The sequence below is a fragment of the Pinus tabuliformis genome, chromosome 5_2 (assembly GCF_031772625.1).
Source record: "Pinus tabuliformis cultivar Carrire ecotype Pingquan chromosome 5_2, CPIR1, whole genome shotgun sequence".
NCBI classification, from domain to species: domain Eukaryota; kingdom Viridiplantae; phylum Streptophyta; class Pinopsida; order Pinales; family Pinaceae; genus Pinus; species Pinus tabuliformis.
In genome coordinates, this window is record NC_142306.1 from 68,679,999 (window position 1) to 68,695,814 (window position 15,816).

Sequence of the window (15,816 nt, forward strand, 5' to 3'; positions counted from 1 at the left end):
GGCCCGGGGGTGGCCCTGCGCGGGTGGAGGAGGCCGGGGAGGGGGCGAGGGGGGGGGGGGGGGCGGGGGAGGGGGCAGGGGGAGGGCGGGGCGGGGCGGCCCGGGGGTGGCCCTGCGCGGGTGTAGGAGTCCAGGGAGGGGGCGGGGGGAGGGAGGGGAGGGCGGGGGGACAAACCGCCAGTGGTGAACTTCAAGAGGAGGCAGGCAACGATGGAGCCAAGGAGCTGAGCGATCCAATAGAAAACGCCACGGAGGAGCGAGATGTGGCCACCTAGGGCGAGTCCGAAAGTGACAGCCGGGTTGACATGGCCACCGGAAATGTTAGCGGCGATAGAGACAGCCACAAAGAGCGCGAGGGCGTGAGCCAATCCTACCCCTACCAGGCCCGCCGGGGTCAGAGATGCATCCGAGGTCAGCTTATCTGCAAGCATCATATTTACAAAAACCCATTATCAGAAACTTTTCGAATTTGGGTGAGAAGGGTGCAAGAAAAGAAGCGCAATAGAGAAGAGAAGAGAACGAACCGTAAGCCATGACAGATCCGACACCGGCAAAGACGAAGAGCAGAGTGGAGATAAACTCTGCAACATATGTCCTGATCGCTTCGAACTTGAACACATCATCAAAGCTGCCGTATACTATCTCCACACGCCCCATCTTGCTCAACCCGAATTTCCACTCCCAAACAAAGCCCCAAAGAATAGAAATAAAACCAAACAAAGCCCACTGAATTTCGTAGTTGCTATTGATTATAGTGAAAAGCCTCGCTAGTTTCCCCTTATATACTATTTACTAATCCAATGGCCGTCGTAGAAGTAGGCATCGAGGCAGCCTACTGCCAACACACCTTGCTGTCGTGGAAATGTGTGGATGCACCGTCCATGGTAGGTGACACACTATGAATTCCATCTAATATGTTTTTTAATTATAATCCAAGTTCAGTTGAAGTGAAAGAATTATAATTGAAAATTAGGATAGCGGATATGGTGATAGAAGTAATGGGACCCACCATTCACCGACCTGACCGTCCATTATCATGTATATACTCATGATGAGCAGCAGAGCCCACCATTCACGACCTGGCCTTCCATTATCATGTATATACTCATGATGAGCTGCAGAGCATTCATTCATTTGCTGGATTAGTCCCAACGTCCATTAATAAATGAATTAGTGTTTGTATTTAGCTGACAGGCTGTTTGAAAAAAACTTTTTGTCACTAACTTGAGTCCTCTTCATCTTCATCCGTGCAAATGAGCGTCATTTAAAAAAACATGGATTTTTCAAAGTCCATTTGGATTTGAGGTATGCACATTAACATGATCACATTCTTGAGCTTTTCATGGTACATGAAAATTTAAGTGAACAACTTTACATCATAAATATAGAAAATTTGCTATTATGTTTAATAAGATTAGTTCCACATGGCAGCAAGTCGCTGCTCTTATTCATTATCTATCATGAGATGGTAAGGTTTAAAATTTAACGAGTGTTTCTAATGTTTTTAAAGTTGAAATAATATGAACAAAAACATAGTTAACTATGTAATCATGATGAATGAATATATATACACAAGAAGGTTTAAAATTTAGCGAGTGTTTCTGATATTTTAATGTTTCTGAAGTTGAAATAATATGAACAAAAACATAGTTATAACTTTGTAATCATGATGAATGAATATATATACACAAGTTTTATATAAATTATGTTTGAGTGTAATGTTGATGAATGAATATATATACACATGCTTTATATAAGTCATGTTTAACAATATTCATTTATAGGTAAATGTTAAATGACAAACAATAAATGACATTACAATGTGTTTAATAACAAATGAAGTTATAAATAAATGTTGTTAGGGTGAATGCATGAAGATGGGTTACACTTTTGGGCCAAATGTGGTGATGAAATTTCAAAATTTTATTCTTTTAATGAATTGAAGTTCTCAAAATTCATATAAGCATTGTGAATTTTGATTTGGAGTAAAAAGGCAATTTGTGGAGAATTATGTTGTTGTTCAAATGATATTTTTTGCAAAAAAATTTAGTGTAGCATAATATGTCTTCCATTAAATGAAATGTCTGTCCTTGCAAATTTTCACACATCTTATAAGCTATGCATGTGTTCACATAGCATAACTTAGTCTAAAATGTGTAATGTGTAAGCAATGAGGCGGGGGGGCGGGGGGTCGGGAGGGGGCGGTCGTTTTTTTTTAAATTATTTTTTAAATAAAACGTTAATAATAATTAAAAAAATTTAATATGTTTTGAAAATTTTGTTTTAATAAATAAAAAATAAAAAAACTTTAATAATATTTTTTAATTTTTTTATACAACACATAATTATAATTAATTTTTTTAATATATTAATTTTTAAAAAAAATTATTAATTTTTTAAATTTTAAATTAAAAAATTAAAATTGGTTTAAATTTTTTTTTTTTTTTTTTTATGATTTATATTTTGACATAAATAACATATTGTTTAAAAGAACATTATAATTTTTTTTTTAATTAAAAAAAGATGGTTTAAAAAAAATGTAAATTTAAATTTATTTTTTTTAAACATAAAAAGTAGGTTTAATTTTTTTTTTTTTTTTTGAAAATATAAAATGTAGTTTTAATAATTTGAATTTTTAAATTAAAAAATAATAATAATAAAAATTGTTTAATTTTTTATTTTTATTTTTAATAAAAGACAAGATTGTTTAAAAAAAAATATATTTATTTAGTTTTAAATAAAATAGGTATATTTAATAAAAGATACTTGTATTTTTGTTTTTTTTAATAAAAAATAACCATTTTTTTGTTTATTTTTTTTATAATTTAATTTTATTTTTGTTTTTTTAATATTAATTTTACTAGTTTTTTTATTTTTTTTCGTTAATTTTCTATTTTTTTTTTAAACTAGTTTGTTTTTATTTTTATTTTTATGTTTTTTTCCTAGTTTTTTCTAATGTTTTTTTTTTAATTTCTCTATTTCTACTTATATATATATATATATATATATATATATATATATATATATATATATATATATATATATATATATATATATTAATTTTGTTTCTTTTTTCCAAATTCTTTATGGTTTGTGAGATTTTATTTTTTTTACATTTTTTGTTTTTTTTTTTAAATATTAATTTCACTAGTTTTTTAAATTTTTTTTGTTATTTTTCTATTTTTTTCTTTAAACTAGTTTGTTTCTATTTTTTTTTTCCTAGTTTTTTTTTTTATATATATATATATATATATATATATATATATATATTACTTACTTACTTACTATATATATATATATATATATATATATATATATATATATATATATTTATATTTATAGTTGTTTTTTTTTTCCAAATTCTTTTATGGTTTATGATATAAAAAAAATTTAACATTTTTTATTTTTTGTTTTTGTTTTTTTTTTTATATATATTTTTATATTTGTTTTTTAGAGACAATTATTTCATGTGGATTGAAAATTTAATTAATGATGTATAAATATGTAGAATATCGAAAATGTAAAATATCGACCTTCTTCTTTAAATATGCAAATCAATAAAAGCCCCACTACAAAAATAAAAATAAAAAAAATAAAAACTAGAAAATATGAAGAAGATCACTTCCAAAATTATTAAATTTACGAAATAATTATTTACATTTCATACATTAGAAAATTTAAAGTCAAAAAATAGGTCTTTTAAAAAAAGGGTTACGAAATAATTATTTACATTTCACACACTAGAAAATTTAAAGTCAAAAAATAGGTCTTTTAAAAAAAGGGTGTGATGCAGAATACTCACTTTTTAAAATCAGCATGAAAATCATTACCATTCTAAAACTTAATGCACATGAAAAAAATTAAAGTTCCAAAAACCATGTTCTAAAAAAAACATGTGTATTTTGCATCACCACTTTTGAAAATCGGGTCATTTTTTTCTATCTCTACGAAACGGGTAACAGTATCAGTTCCCATTTCAAAGTTTACATTGTTACTAGCCTAAGATCAATATTTCATTGTTAGTCATCTCAGACCATTCCGTTTACTTATTCGCTCATCATGACTCGGAGAGAGCCCTCTCTTGTTCTGGTAGGGCTAGCTACCAGACTGAGTGTGGTTTGCGGTTACCCTGAATTTTTCCTTCCTTCAGCCTAAGGCAGATTTAGGTGCTAACAAAAACCATGCTGGATTTTTGGTATCGACGAGACTAGAACCAATGACCTTTGCTTACGGAGCGCCTTAACATCGCGCTTCCTCACCGACTATTCTATATCTCTTTGATCATAATATAATTAATATTATTATAATATATAATATATAATATATAATGATAATAATAATAATATAATAGCTATTATATTAATAATAATAATTACTATTATATTATTTTATTATTATATATTATGTTTATTATTATATTAATATTATTATAATAATATAAACCCATAATAATATTAGTGATATTAATTAATAATAATTAATATTAATATTAATATTAATATTAATATTAATATTCTTAGGCTTTATTAATTCAACCATGTTTATTTTATTATTTTTAATATTTATCTTAGGGTTTGTATACATTGGGTTTATTACCCAAGGGATTAATACTAAAACCCCAAGGGATTATGAACCAACGGGAATAATATTAAACAAAAGGGACTAATATTATAAACCCAAGGAACTAATAAACCCAACCGTTTAATATTATAAACCCAAGGAATTAGTGAACCCAATGGATAAATATTAAAAACCTAAGGGATCAAGAAGCGCAAGGAATTGATATTACAAACACAAGAGATTAATAAAGATGACCATGATTGATATTATAAACCCAAAGGATTAATACTAAAACTCCAAGGGATTATCAACCCAAGGAAATAATATTAAACCCAAGGGACTAATATGATAAACCCAACATTGGTAAACTCTAATATAAATATTAGAAAGACTAAAATAAACATGGTTTATTTTCATGGTGAGACTATTTTTGTCACAATGTGACATTCAACCATGGTTGACCATGGTTGGTTATGATTGACAATGGTTGACCATGATCGATATTATAAACCTAAGGGAATAATAAACCCAAGGGATTGATATTATAAACCTAAAGGAATAATAAAACTAAGGGATTAATACTAAAACCCCAAGGGATTATGACCCCAAGGGATTATGACCCCAAAGGGATAATATTAAACACATGGGGCTAATATTATAAACCCAACATTGTTAAACCCAAATATAAGCACTACAAACACTAAAATAAACATGGTTTATTTTGATGGTGAGACAATCGTTGTCACAATGCGACATTCAAACATGGTTGACCATGGTTTGCTATGATTGACAATGGTTGACCATGATTGATATTCTTTCCCCAAAGGAATAATAAAATGAAGGGATTAATACTAAAACCCCAAGGGATTATGAGTCGAGGGAATAATATTAAACCCATGGGACTAATATTATAAACCCAACATTGGTAAACCCAAATATAAATACTACAAACACTAAAATCAACATGGTTTATTTTGATGGTGAGACAATTCTTGTCACAATGCGACATTCAACCATGGTTGACTATGTTTGGCCATGATTGACAATGTTTTACCATGATTGATATTATAAACCCAAGGGAATAATAAATCCAAGGGATTGATATTATAAACCAAAATGAATAATAAACCCAAGGGATTAATACTAAAACCCAAGGGATATTATAAACCCAACATTCGTAAAACAAAATATAAATATTACGAAGTCTAAAATAAACATGATTTATTTTCATGGTGAGAAAATCCTTGTCACAAGGGACAAATATTATAAACATTAAAATAAACATGATCGACCATCATTGATTTTTATATTGAGACAATCCTTATCACAATTCCATGTTGGACCATGGTCAACATCATAATAAACCATGTTTGACTTGAGAATAATAAACCCAAGCGATTGATATTATAAACCCAAGGGATTAATACTAAAACCCCAAGGGATTATGAACGAAAGGGAATACTATTAAACAAAATGGACTAATAATATAAACCTAAGGGAATAATAAACCCAAGGGATTGATATTATAAACCAAAGGGAATAATAAACCCAAGGGATTGATATTATAAACCAAAAAGAATAATAAACCCAAGGGATTAATACTAAAACCAAAGGGATTATGAACCCAAGGGAATAATATTAAACCCAAGGGGCTAATATTATAAACCCAACATTCGTAAAACCAAATATAAATATTACAAAGTCTAAAATAAATATAATTTATTTTCATGGTGAGACAATCCTTGTCACAATGTGACATTCAACCACGGTTGAGCATGGTTGACCATGATTGATATTATAAACCTAAGGGAATAATAAACCCAAGGGATTGATATTAAAACCCAAATGAATAATAAACCCAAGGGATTAATACTAAAACCCCAAGGGATTATGAACCCAAGGGAATAATATTAAACCCAAGGGACTAATATTATAGACCCAACATTCATAAACCCAAATGTAAATATTACAAAGACCAAAATAAACATGATTTATTTTCATGGTGAGACAATATTTGTCAAAATGGGACATTCAACCATGGGACTAATATGGTAAACCCAAATATAAATATTACAAATACTAAGATAAACATGGTTTATTTTCATCGTGAAACTATCTTTGTCAAAATGTGACATTCAACCATGGGACTAATATTATAAAGCCAACATTGGTAAACCAAAATATGAATACTACAAACACTAAAATAAACATGATTTATTTTGATGGTGAGGCAATCCTTGTCACAATGTGACATTCAACCATGGCTGACCATGATTGATATTATAAACCTAAGGGAATAATAAATCCAAGGGATTGATATGATAAACCCAAATGAATAATAAACCCAAGGGATTAATACTAAAACCCCAAGGGATTGTGAACCCAAGGGAATAATATTAAACCCAAGGGAATAATATTAGACCCAAGGGACTAATATTATAAACCCAACATTCGTAAACCCAAATATAAATATTACAAAGAATAAAATAAACATGATTTATTTTCATGGTGAGACAATCCTTGTCACAATGTGACATTCAGCTATGATTGACCATGGTTGGCTATGATTGAAAACGGTTTACCATGATTGATATTATAAACATAAGGGAATAATAAACCCAAGGGATTGATATTATAAACCCAAGTTAGTAATAAACCCAAAGGATTAATACTAAAACCCCAAGGGATTATGAACCGAAGGGAATAATATTAAACCCATGGGACTAATATTATAAACGCAACATTGATAAACCCAAATATGAATACTACAAACACTAAAATAAGCATGGTTTATTTTGATGGTGAAACAATCATTGTCACAATGCAACATTCAAACATGGTTGACCATAGTTGGATATGATTGACAATGGTTGACCATGATTGATATTATAAGCCTAAGGGAATAATAAACCCAAGTTATTTACATTATAAACCCAAATGAATAATAAATCCAAGGGATTAATATTAAAACCCTAAGGGAATAATATTAAGCCCAAGGGACTAATATTATAAACCCAACATTTGTAAACCCAAATATAAATATTACAAAGACTAAAATAAACATGATTTATTCATGGTGAGACAATCCTTGTGACAATGTGACATTCAACCATGGTTGACCATGATTGATATTATAAACATGAGGGAATAATAAACCTAAGGGATTGATATTATAAACCCAAATGAATAATAAACCCAAGGGATTAATACTAAAACCCCAAGGGATTATGAACCCAAGGGAATAATATTAAACCCAAGGGACTAATATTATAAACTCAACATGCGTAAACTCAAATATAAATATTAAAAACACAATAATAAACATGATTTATTTTCATGGCAAGACAAACCTTGTCACAATGTGACATTCAAGCATGGTTGACCATAGTTGGCTATTATTGACAATGGTTTACCATGATCAATATTATAAGAATAAGGGAATAATAAACCCAAGGGATTAATATGAGAAACCCAAAGGAATAATAAAACGAAGGGATTAATACTAAAACCCCAAGGGACTATGAACCCAAGGGAATAATATTAAACTGAAGGGGCTAATATTATAAACCCAACATATATAAACCCTAAGAAAAATATTATAAGCATTAAAATAAACATGATCGACCATCAATTATATTGAGACAATCCTTATCAAAATTCCATGTTGGACCATGGTCGACATCATAATAAACCATGTTTGACTCGAGAATAATAAACCCAAGTGATTGATATTATAAACCCAAGGGATTAATACTAAAACCCCAAGGGATTATGAATGAAAGGGAATATTATTAAACAAAATGTACTAATAATATAAACCCAAGGGATTGATATAATAAACCCAAAGGAATAATAAACCCAATGGATTAATATTTTTTTCATGGTGAGACAATCCTTGTCAGAATATGACATTCAAGCATGGTTGACCATTGTTGGCTATGATTGACAATGGTTTACCATGATTGATATTATAAAACTAAGGGAATAATAAACCAAAGGGATTAATATGAGAAACCCAAAGGAATAATAAAATGAACGGATTAATACTAAAGCCCCAAGGGATTATGAACCCAAGAGAATAATATTAAATCCAAGGGACTAATATTATAAACCCAACGTATATAAACCCTAAGACAAATATTATAAACATTAAAATAAACATGATCGACCATCATTGATTTTCATATTGAGACAATTCTTATCACAATTCCATGTTGGACCATGGTTGACATCATAATAAACCATGTTTGACTCGGGAATAATAAACCCAAGCGATTGATATTATAAACCCAAGGGATTAATGCTAAAACCCCAAGGGATTATGAACCTAAGGGAATATTATTAAACAAAAGGGACTAATAATATAAACCCAAGGGAATAATAAACCCAAGGGATTAACACTAAAACCTCAAGGGATTATGAACCCAAGGAATTATTAATATAAAAATTTGAAGAACGAAGAAACCCAAGAATTTGATATTATAAACTTAAGGAATTAATAAACCCAAAGGAAAAATAGTAGAAACCAAAGGGATCAAAAATGGCAAGGGGTCAGTATTAAAAACAGAAGGGATTAATAGGAATTAACTTTTTAAACCCAACGGATTGATCAACCCACGTGACTATGAATCTTATAAACCTAAGGGATCAATAAAACCTTGGTTTTGTTAATATTATGAAAGCAACAAGCTAATAAATTGAAGGGATAAACATTGTAAATGTAAGGGATTAATATTAAACCTTAATATTGGGGATTAATAAACCAAAGGGAATAAATGATAAACCAAAAGAATTATTAATATCACAAACTTAAAGAAAAAATAAACCTAATCATTTAATATTATAAACCCAAGGAAATAGTAAACCGAACCTAATCCCTAAATCCATGGCATCAATATTATAAACATAAATAATGCTATAACACAAAACAATAATAAAAAACATAAACCAAAACCAATATAAGAACCACATTGCAAACTATAAAGCATTAAAACATGATAAATCATCATTACATTAATAATAACACATTTATATCATTACATTATAAACAATAAATAAATTTTAAGCCATAAATACATTGATATCAATACATGAATGTATTAATAGTATAAATCTCAAGAATATTGATATAAACACCTAGAACATGAAATCCCAACAATAATATTATAAATGTAAACAATATTTTCATTTATGAAAGACGTGAACAAAGTGAAGGGATCCACACAAAAGACCACAACAATCACAAATGCAAGAGAAAGATATAAAACAGTAACACTGCCATTGGAGCAAAGCAACATAAATGAAAAAAACACATCTAAATTGCACACATTGGATTTAAAGAAGAACAACATAATAAGACATTTTAAGACTAGAGATATACAATTTTGTACATAAAAACAACATTAATGTTTAAAAAAAATGAATTTAACCAACATTGCAACCACAAAAAGAACATTGAGTCTTAACATATATTTTTTGTTTTCTTTACATCAAATAATTCCACTACAAAATTGAACTTCAAACAATGTTTCAAAAGTCATCTATGGAGCAGCCTCTTCCAAAACATAACTAGACCAATGACAAAAGCAGTACCAATTCAAATCAATAGGATAATGATCACGATACTTAACACTTTCTAGCCAATTCCTTTTTGTTCTCCCCCCAAACTCCCTCTGGTGCACATGTTTCAAGTATTTTACATGTGTTTTTGTTTGATCTAGCTCACAAATATGATCATCAATAAATGTAGGATGGATCCTATGTTTTCTATCAAACTTGTTCCGAAGATATGAAAGAAAGCTTATAGCTCCAACAATATTGTATATTGTTATGGAATAATAGATGACATCATTATTGTCCATATTTTCATTTGAAAGACACAAAAACAAAATCAAAATCAATAAAGACATGGAAAAATAAATAAGAATGATATATATATATATATATATATATATATAAAACATAACACCGCATTTGTATTTATGTTAAAAAACTTAATGTTATAGTGTTACATGAAAAAAACAATCTAGTGTTACATGAACCAAATGATATAAAAATTTCTACAAATATAAGCCTCATTTCAAAATACAATAGAAAAAACTGTGGAAATAGAATAAAACCATGGCCAATATTCAAAACCTCCATTTTTTCATTTCATGATGCAATATGAATCCACAATATTAATATCAATATAAGCAAGTTATAATAATGATTTTGAATGATTGGTTCATATAACTCATTGTTTATGTTTGAATGGTCTATTGCAAATAAAAGAGAAATAGGCACTTAAAAAAAATTAAGTAAATTGAACAACATGAAAAACAATGTAAACAACTTTCTCAAATATTACTATGAATATGATGAATTTATTAATCTAATAAATATATGAAAATGATTATTATATTATAGTAAATCAAGAGGACAATAAAAGCAATTCAAAAAACATACTATAAAGAAGGTCACAATGTTATTAGTTGTATGTCATAACGATATGGACTTCAATCACTCCTCTTTCTTCTTCCTAATTGTAACATATGCGCTATCTTTCATCTTGGAATAACGTTGAAAAGAAAAAGTCGGTGCAATGCGTAAACCATCTATTGATTTCACTCTTGATATGGCTGCGAAGGTAAGGCCTTTCCACTCTTTATTCCCGATATCAACTGACGCTCGTTCTAAAGTTAATCCCTGTGACTTGTGGATTGTAAGAGCCCTTGCCATCTTCAAAGAAATTTGTTTTCGATTTCCTCTTATCACTAGTGTGATAGGGACAATGTTTGGATTGCTTGCATCAAATGGAACACCAACATACTTATAAAAAACAACAGTTGTGAACATTGGAAGTTGAGGTGGCTTAGAGGTAGGCGGATAAAATATATCCTTAACATAACCAAGTGCACCATTCACCAAGCCAGCTTCAACCCATAAATTACATGTCAACATAACACATTGACCACAACACAACAAAACTTCACGATCCAATTGATCATCATCAACACCACTGATTTCTGAACGCCTTGAATGCTCAACAACACATCGTGCAATTAGAGAATTTAATGATTTTAACATATGCCTATTATGGAAGGAGACCAAATTATTTGTTGGAAACATGTGAACTACTGCATTAAATAAATCTCTTTCTCTAGGATGCAACCTCATATCAGCCCGTGACATAAGAAACTCCCAATATTCAAGAACAGGTTCTACATTTCTTATGTTATTGAGGACTCTATGAAAACAAGATTGTTTCTCATTATTCCCTTGTTGGCGAAAGATTGTGTCAAGAGTGACAACAATGTTGAATTTGTTCCACAAGACTTTCCCTATTGTATTACCTGCATACAAAGGCTTATCTCTCACAGGAGGCAGTTGGCCAAGGTCACCCACAAGGATGATGGATCTGCCACCAAAAGGACAATTCTTTTTCTTTGGAAATGCTTCTCGTAATCGAGCATCTATTTGCATAAACAACCTTGATCCTAGAAAGCTCATTTCATCAATCAATATATATCTAACATGTCGCATTTCTTCTTGGAATACTGCAAGTGACTATCCCTGTAATGGTTGCATATCTTTAATTGGAATTTTTAGCGCTAAGTGTATTGTTTTTGCATGTATATTAAAAGAAGCTATTCATGTTGGGGCAAGAAGAAGCAAAGTCTTCTTCCATTACTTGATGAATTAGAAAGAGCTTCAAAAATACAATGGATAAGGAAAGACTTCCCAGTGCCCACAGTGCCCTGAATAATCATAAGAAGAGCTTCATGAATCTCATATTCAGCAAAGTGCCTTAAGACAATTTCAAAAGCAAGTCGTTGTTTTTCCGACAAAGAATCTGGAGATGCAAATGTTCTGTTTGAAAGGTCAACAATATCACCCCTTGATTTTGCATTCCTTATAAAATTAATAGCTTCTTCTGCAACATCATCAGAAATAGTTGTACTTTCCCAGTCAAAGGATATATCAAAGTCCCTTCGACCAAGGGTGTGAATATCAGAAACATTCACATCATTTGGTGGAACCAAGTGAGAGAAAATATGTCATTCTTGAAAATAATCTTCAAGATTCATTTCCTAGTTAGAAAAATCACCATCTTCTTCATCTTTAATATTGTCTATAATTGATGGATTTCAATCAACATGCCATGCTCAATATCGAAAATTCCTCCAATTTTCAATAATAATTTCAGTTGAAAGGCCAATTTCTGCAGGAATGTCATGAAATGGCTTGTACAAGAGCAATTCTGTCCAGAAAAAGGTTTCAAATTCCTCTGAAGCCTCACTAGGAATAGAATAAAATCATGGCCAAACCCGAACAATAGCATGAACATCTCTAGGCTTCCATGGATCTTGTTTACGCTTGCTATCAAATGTCCAAGATCTTGTTGTTTCTATCAAAGATAGATGTTCAAGGAAAAAAATTTTCTTCTGATAATGTTGAACAAAAGTATTCTCAGATGAGCATTTCAAGCCATCCCTTGAGATTTCCTAAAAACCTTTCTTCCAACATTTAAGGAAACAAATTTCCGACTACAAACAACAAGAGGTAGCTTAAGCAACATATGGCATGTTTCTTGTGCTCCAATGTCACGGTCAACAATCGTTTCTGCAAGAAACTTTCTATATGCACATAAATCATGATCCTCAGTGCCAATAGAATTTGAAATTCTAGTTAACATATGATGATAACTTTCAGACCTTTTTTCTACTTTTGATGCATACTTAGCAATGTATTTCAACACAGCATAGCGAGAAAGCACTGGTTGGCAATCAACATTTGCATGCCACATTGTTAGAAGGTCAATGTTATGTACATTAAGCCTGTCATCATTTCTTGTTGGCTCATATTTTTTTCTTCCTTGATCATCTATGAACAATCTTGATTCATCACAAAGATCCCATGGAGCATTGTACCGACATGTTAGAATAGTGCCCTTTTTGCACAAACAAGAATCTACAGTACACTTTGTGTGCCTTTGGACATGGTTTAACAATTCTTCGTAATCATTATGAGGATTAGAAGAGAAAATCTAACCAGTATTCAATAGGCAAGGGTCATCATTGAGGCTTCGTGGAACCATTATGTTGTGACAATGTATGTCACGCGGATTCCATGTAGTTACATATTTTTCGAAGAATATCTTTGCAAGTTGTACATCAGAACTATTTGACCAATCAAGTATTTCCATGTGAGGAGCACCTTCTAACCATAGGAAACCATGGATATGTGCTGAACCTCTATGTTGCCACTCATATCTGAAAAAAATGAAGATATAGTTACTACAAACAATATAAATAGAATCATAATAAAAGTTGAAAAAGTATAGAAAAAAAATTGAACACAAACCTGTACCAAAATTCTTTAGCTTTAAGATATTTTTGGATAACTTCCTCTTGAAAAATATTGAATCTGTGGTGCATAAATGTTGCAACAATATGAGGGTATTGGATAACATTCTCAATTTTCATACGATGCTCATTTGAAGAACAAGAATGTGAATGTATGGGCATGAGGTTATGAAACTCTGGCCACTTTGTGTCAGTTGCATTCAAAGTAAAAAATAAAGATGGACATCCTAACTAAGTAATCATGTCCATCAATTCAGACTGACACTTAGTCCAGTATGCCCTTGTACCTCTCAGAGAAGAACCAAACCGCATAAGATGCCCAACCAACTTATTATCTGGTAAATCGGATAGTTGGTGACACAATTCCTCAATTGTTGTAGGTGAGTTATCATGTAAATGTTTCTTTTCAAAAACTGCAGCAGTTTCTTGGCTCCGATGCCGCATTATCATGTTTAATAGGTAATATTGAAAGCGAGGATGGCTCCCAAATCTCTGATCATAGTACCTAAGAAGATGCAATGCATACCCATGAATTTCAACACTACAAATAAGTGGTTGCAACCAATCAACATCACCAGTGGGGAACGATGTTGGGAATTCCATATCTAATAACCCATCTGTATTATATTCATTCACTGGCGAGGTTCCAATACTAGCCAATCCATGTCTTGAACATGTGAAGAATCAACATTATCAAGAAATGCTCTAATTTCTTCCACTTCTCTTCATTTGTTTGGTAGGCAAGCAACAAAAGAAGAAGGATGAGAGGGAAAATGCTCAGCAGGAAACCCTTCATTATTAGTTTCATTGATCTCAGATTCTTCAATATCACAATCAACAAATTTAAGCCTGGAGGAGACATCTATTGATCTTTCAGGCAGAGCATTCACTGAATCATAATCAATTACAACATCTCGATAATATTGATCATGTTGGATTTTGAAAAGCATTGTAGCCATCACTCGAGATATTTTGACATAACATTCATAATATTTAGACTGAGCGGCATGTCTCCTCATAATTAGAAAGTCAATATCTTCAACATGTCGGGGAAGGCTTTGTACAATTGTAGAAATATCTTGAGGAAAGCTAATTGTATGACCACTATACTTATATTTCCCACCTTGAGCATGTGTCACTTGCAAAATAGGATTCACACATGCTATTAGCATTTCTTCAACTTGAGTAAGAACTCTTAAAATATGAGGTTGCTCACCAGGATCCATGTTATTATATCAACAAAAATGATGGGCTCCTCTTTCACTCTTACATCGTTTGCAAATAGGTCCTTTAGAATGTCTCACAACATGGATTCCGGGATATGATTCTTGGCAAATGTGGCACATTTGGACAACTGACAAGCTATCTATCTTTGCTCGAAACCTTTTATGCATTGTAATCATGTTTTCATCAAAATGAATATGATCTCTATTGGCCGAACCATGTTGAAAACCATTTGCATGAGTAAAATGTCTTCTAACATTTACTTCATCTTCAAGAACATGAGATTCCCTTCATAAATTTGAAGCATGTGGAATGGATCTATGAGAATGTCTTTCCAAATTTATGGTGTGCATTTCACGAACCTGAGAGGATGTAAAGGTCTCTTTGTCATAAAATACTTTAAAATTTAATTTCCAACTAATTATAAATGAAAAAAATGAAAAAGAATCAAATGCATTCAAAATTTACATTTGTGTCTTCATGTGGATGAGGGTTATGAGATGGTTTCTCTTGGATTCTAAGATCAGTGGATGGAACATTTTGGGATGTAGTTTCTATGCCTCTATTCAAATGAGTTGTTTCCTGTTTCAAAAAAATAAAATGCGTTATAAAATTTAATGTCCAAAAAGGAAAGATTAAAAAATTGAAAATAAATCAAATACATTGAACATCTACATTGGTTTTA

At 31.0% G+C, this 15,816-nt stretch overlaps 1 pseudogene across 1 annotated transcript in view; it reads right to left on the reverse strand.

Moving 5' to 3' along the window:
• Positions 1–779, reverse strand: part of LOC149157575 (putative aquaporin TIP-type pseudogene) — a 101,473-nt pseudogene extending 100,694 nt beyond the window's left edge. The window contains exons 1-2 of the transcript XR_016261216.1: positions 525–779; positions 172–421 (exon numbers count right to left, since the gene is read on the reverse strand). The product of XR_016261216.1 is annotated as a putative aquaporin TIP-type pseudogene (transcript). The remainder of the gene's footprint in view (positions 1–171; positions 422–524) is intronic.
• Between the last annotated feature and the right edge of the window lie 15,037 nt (positions 780–15,816).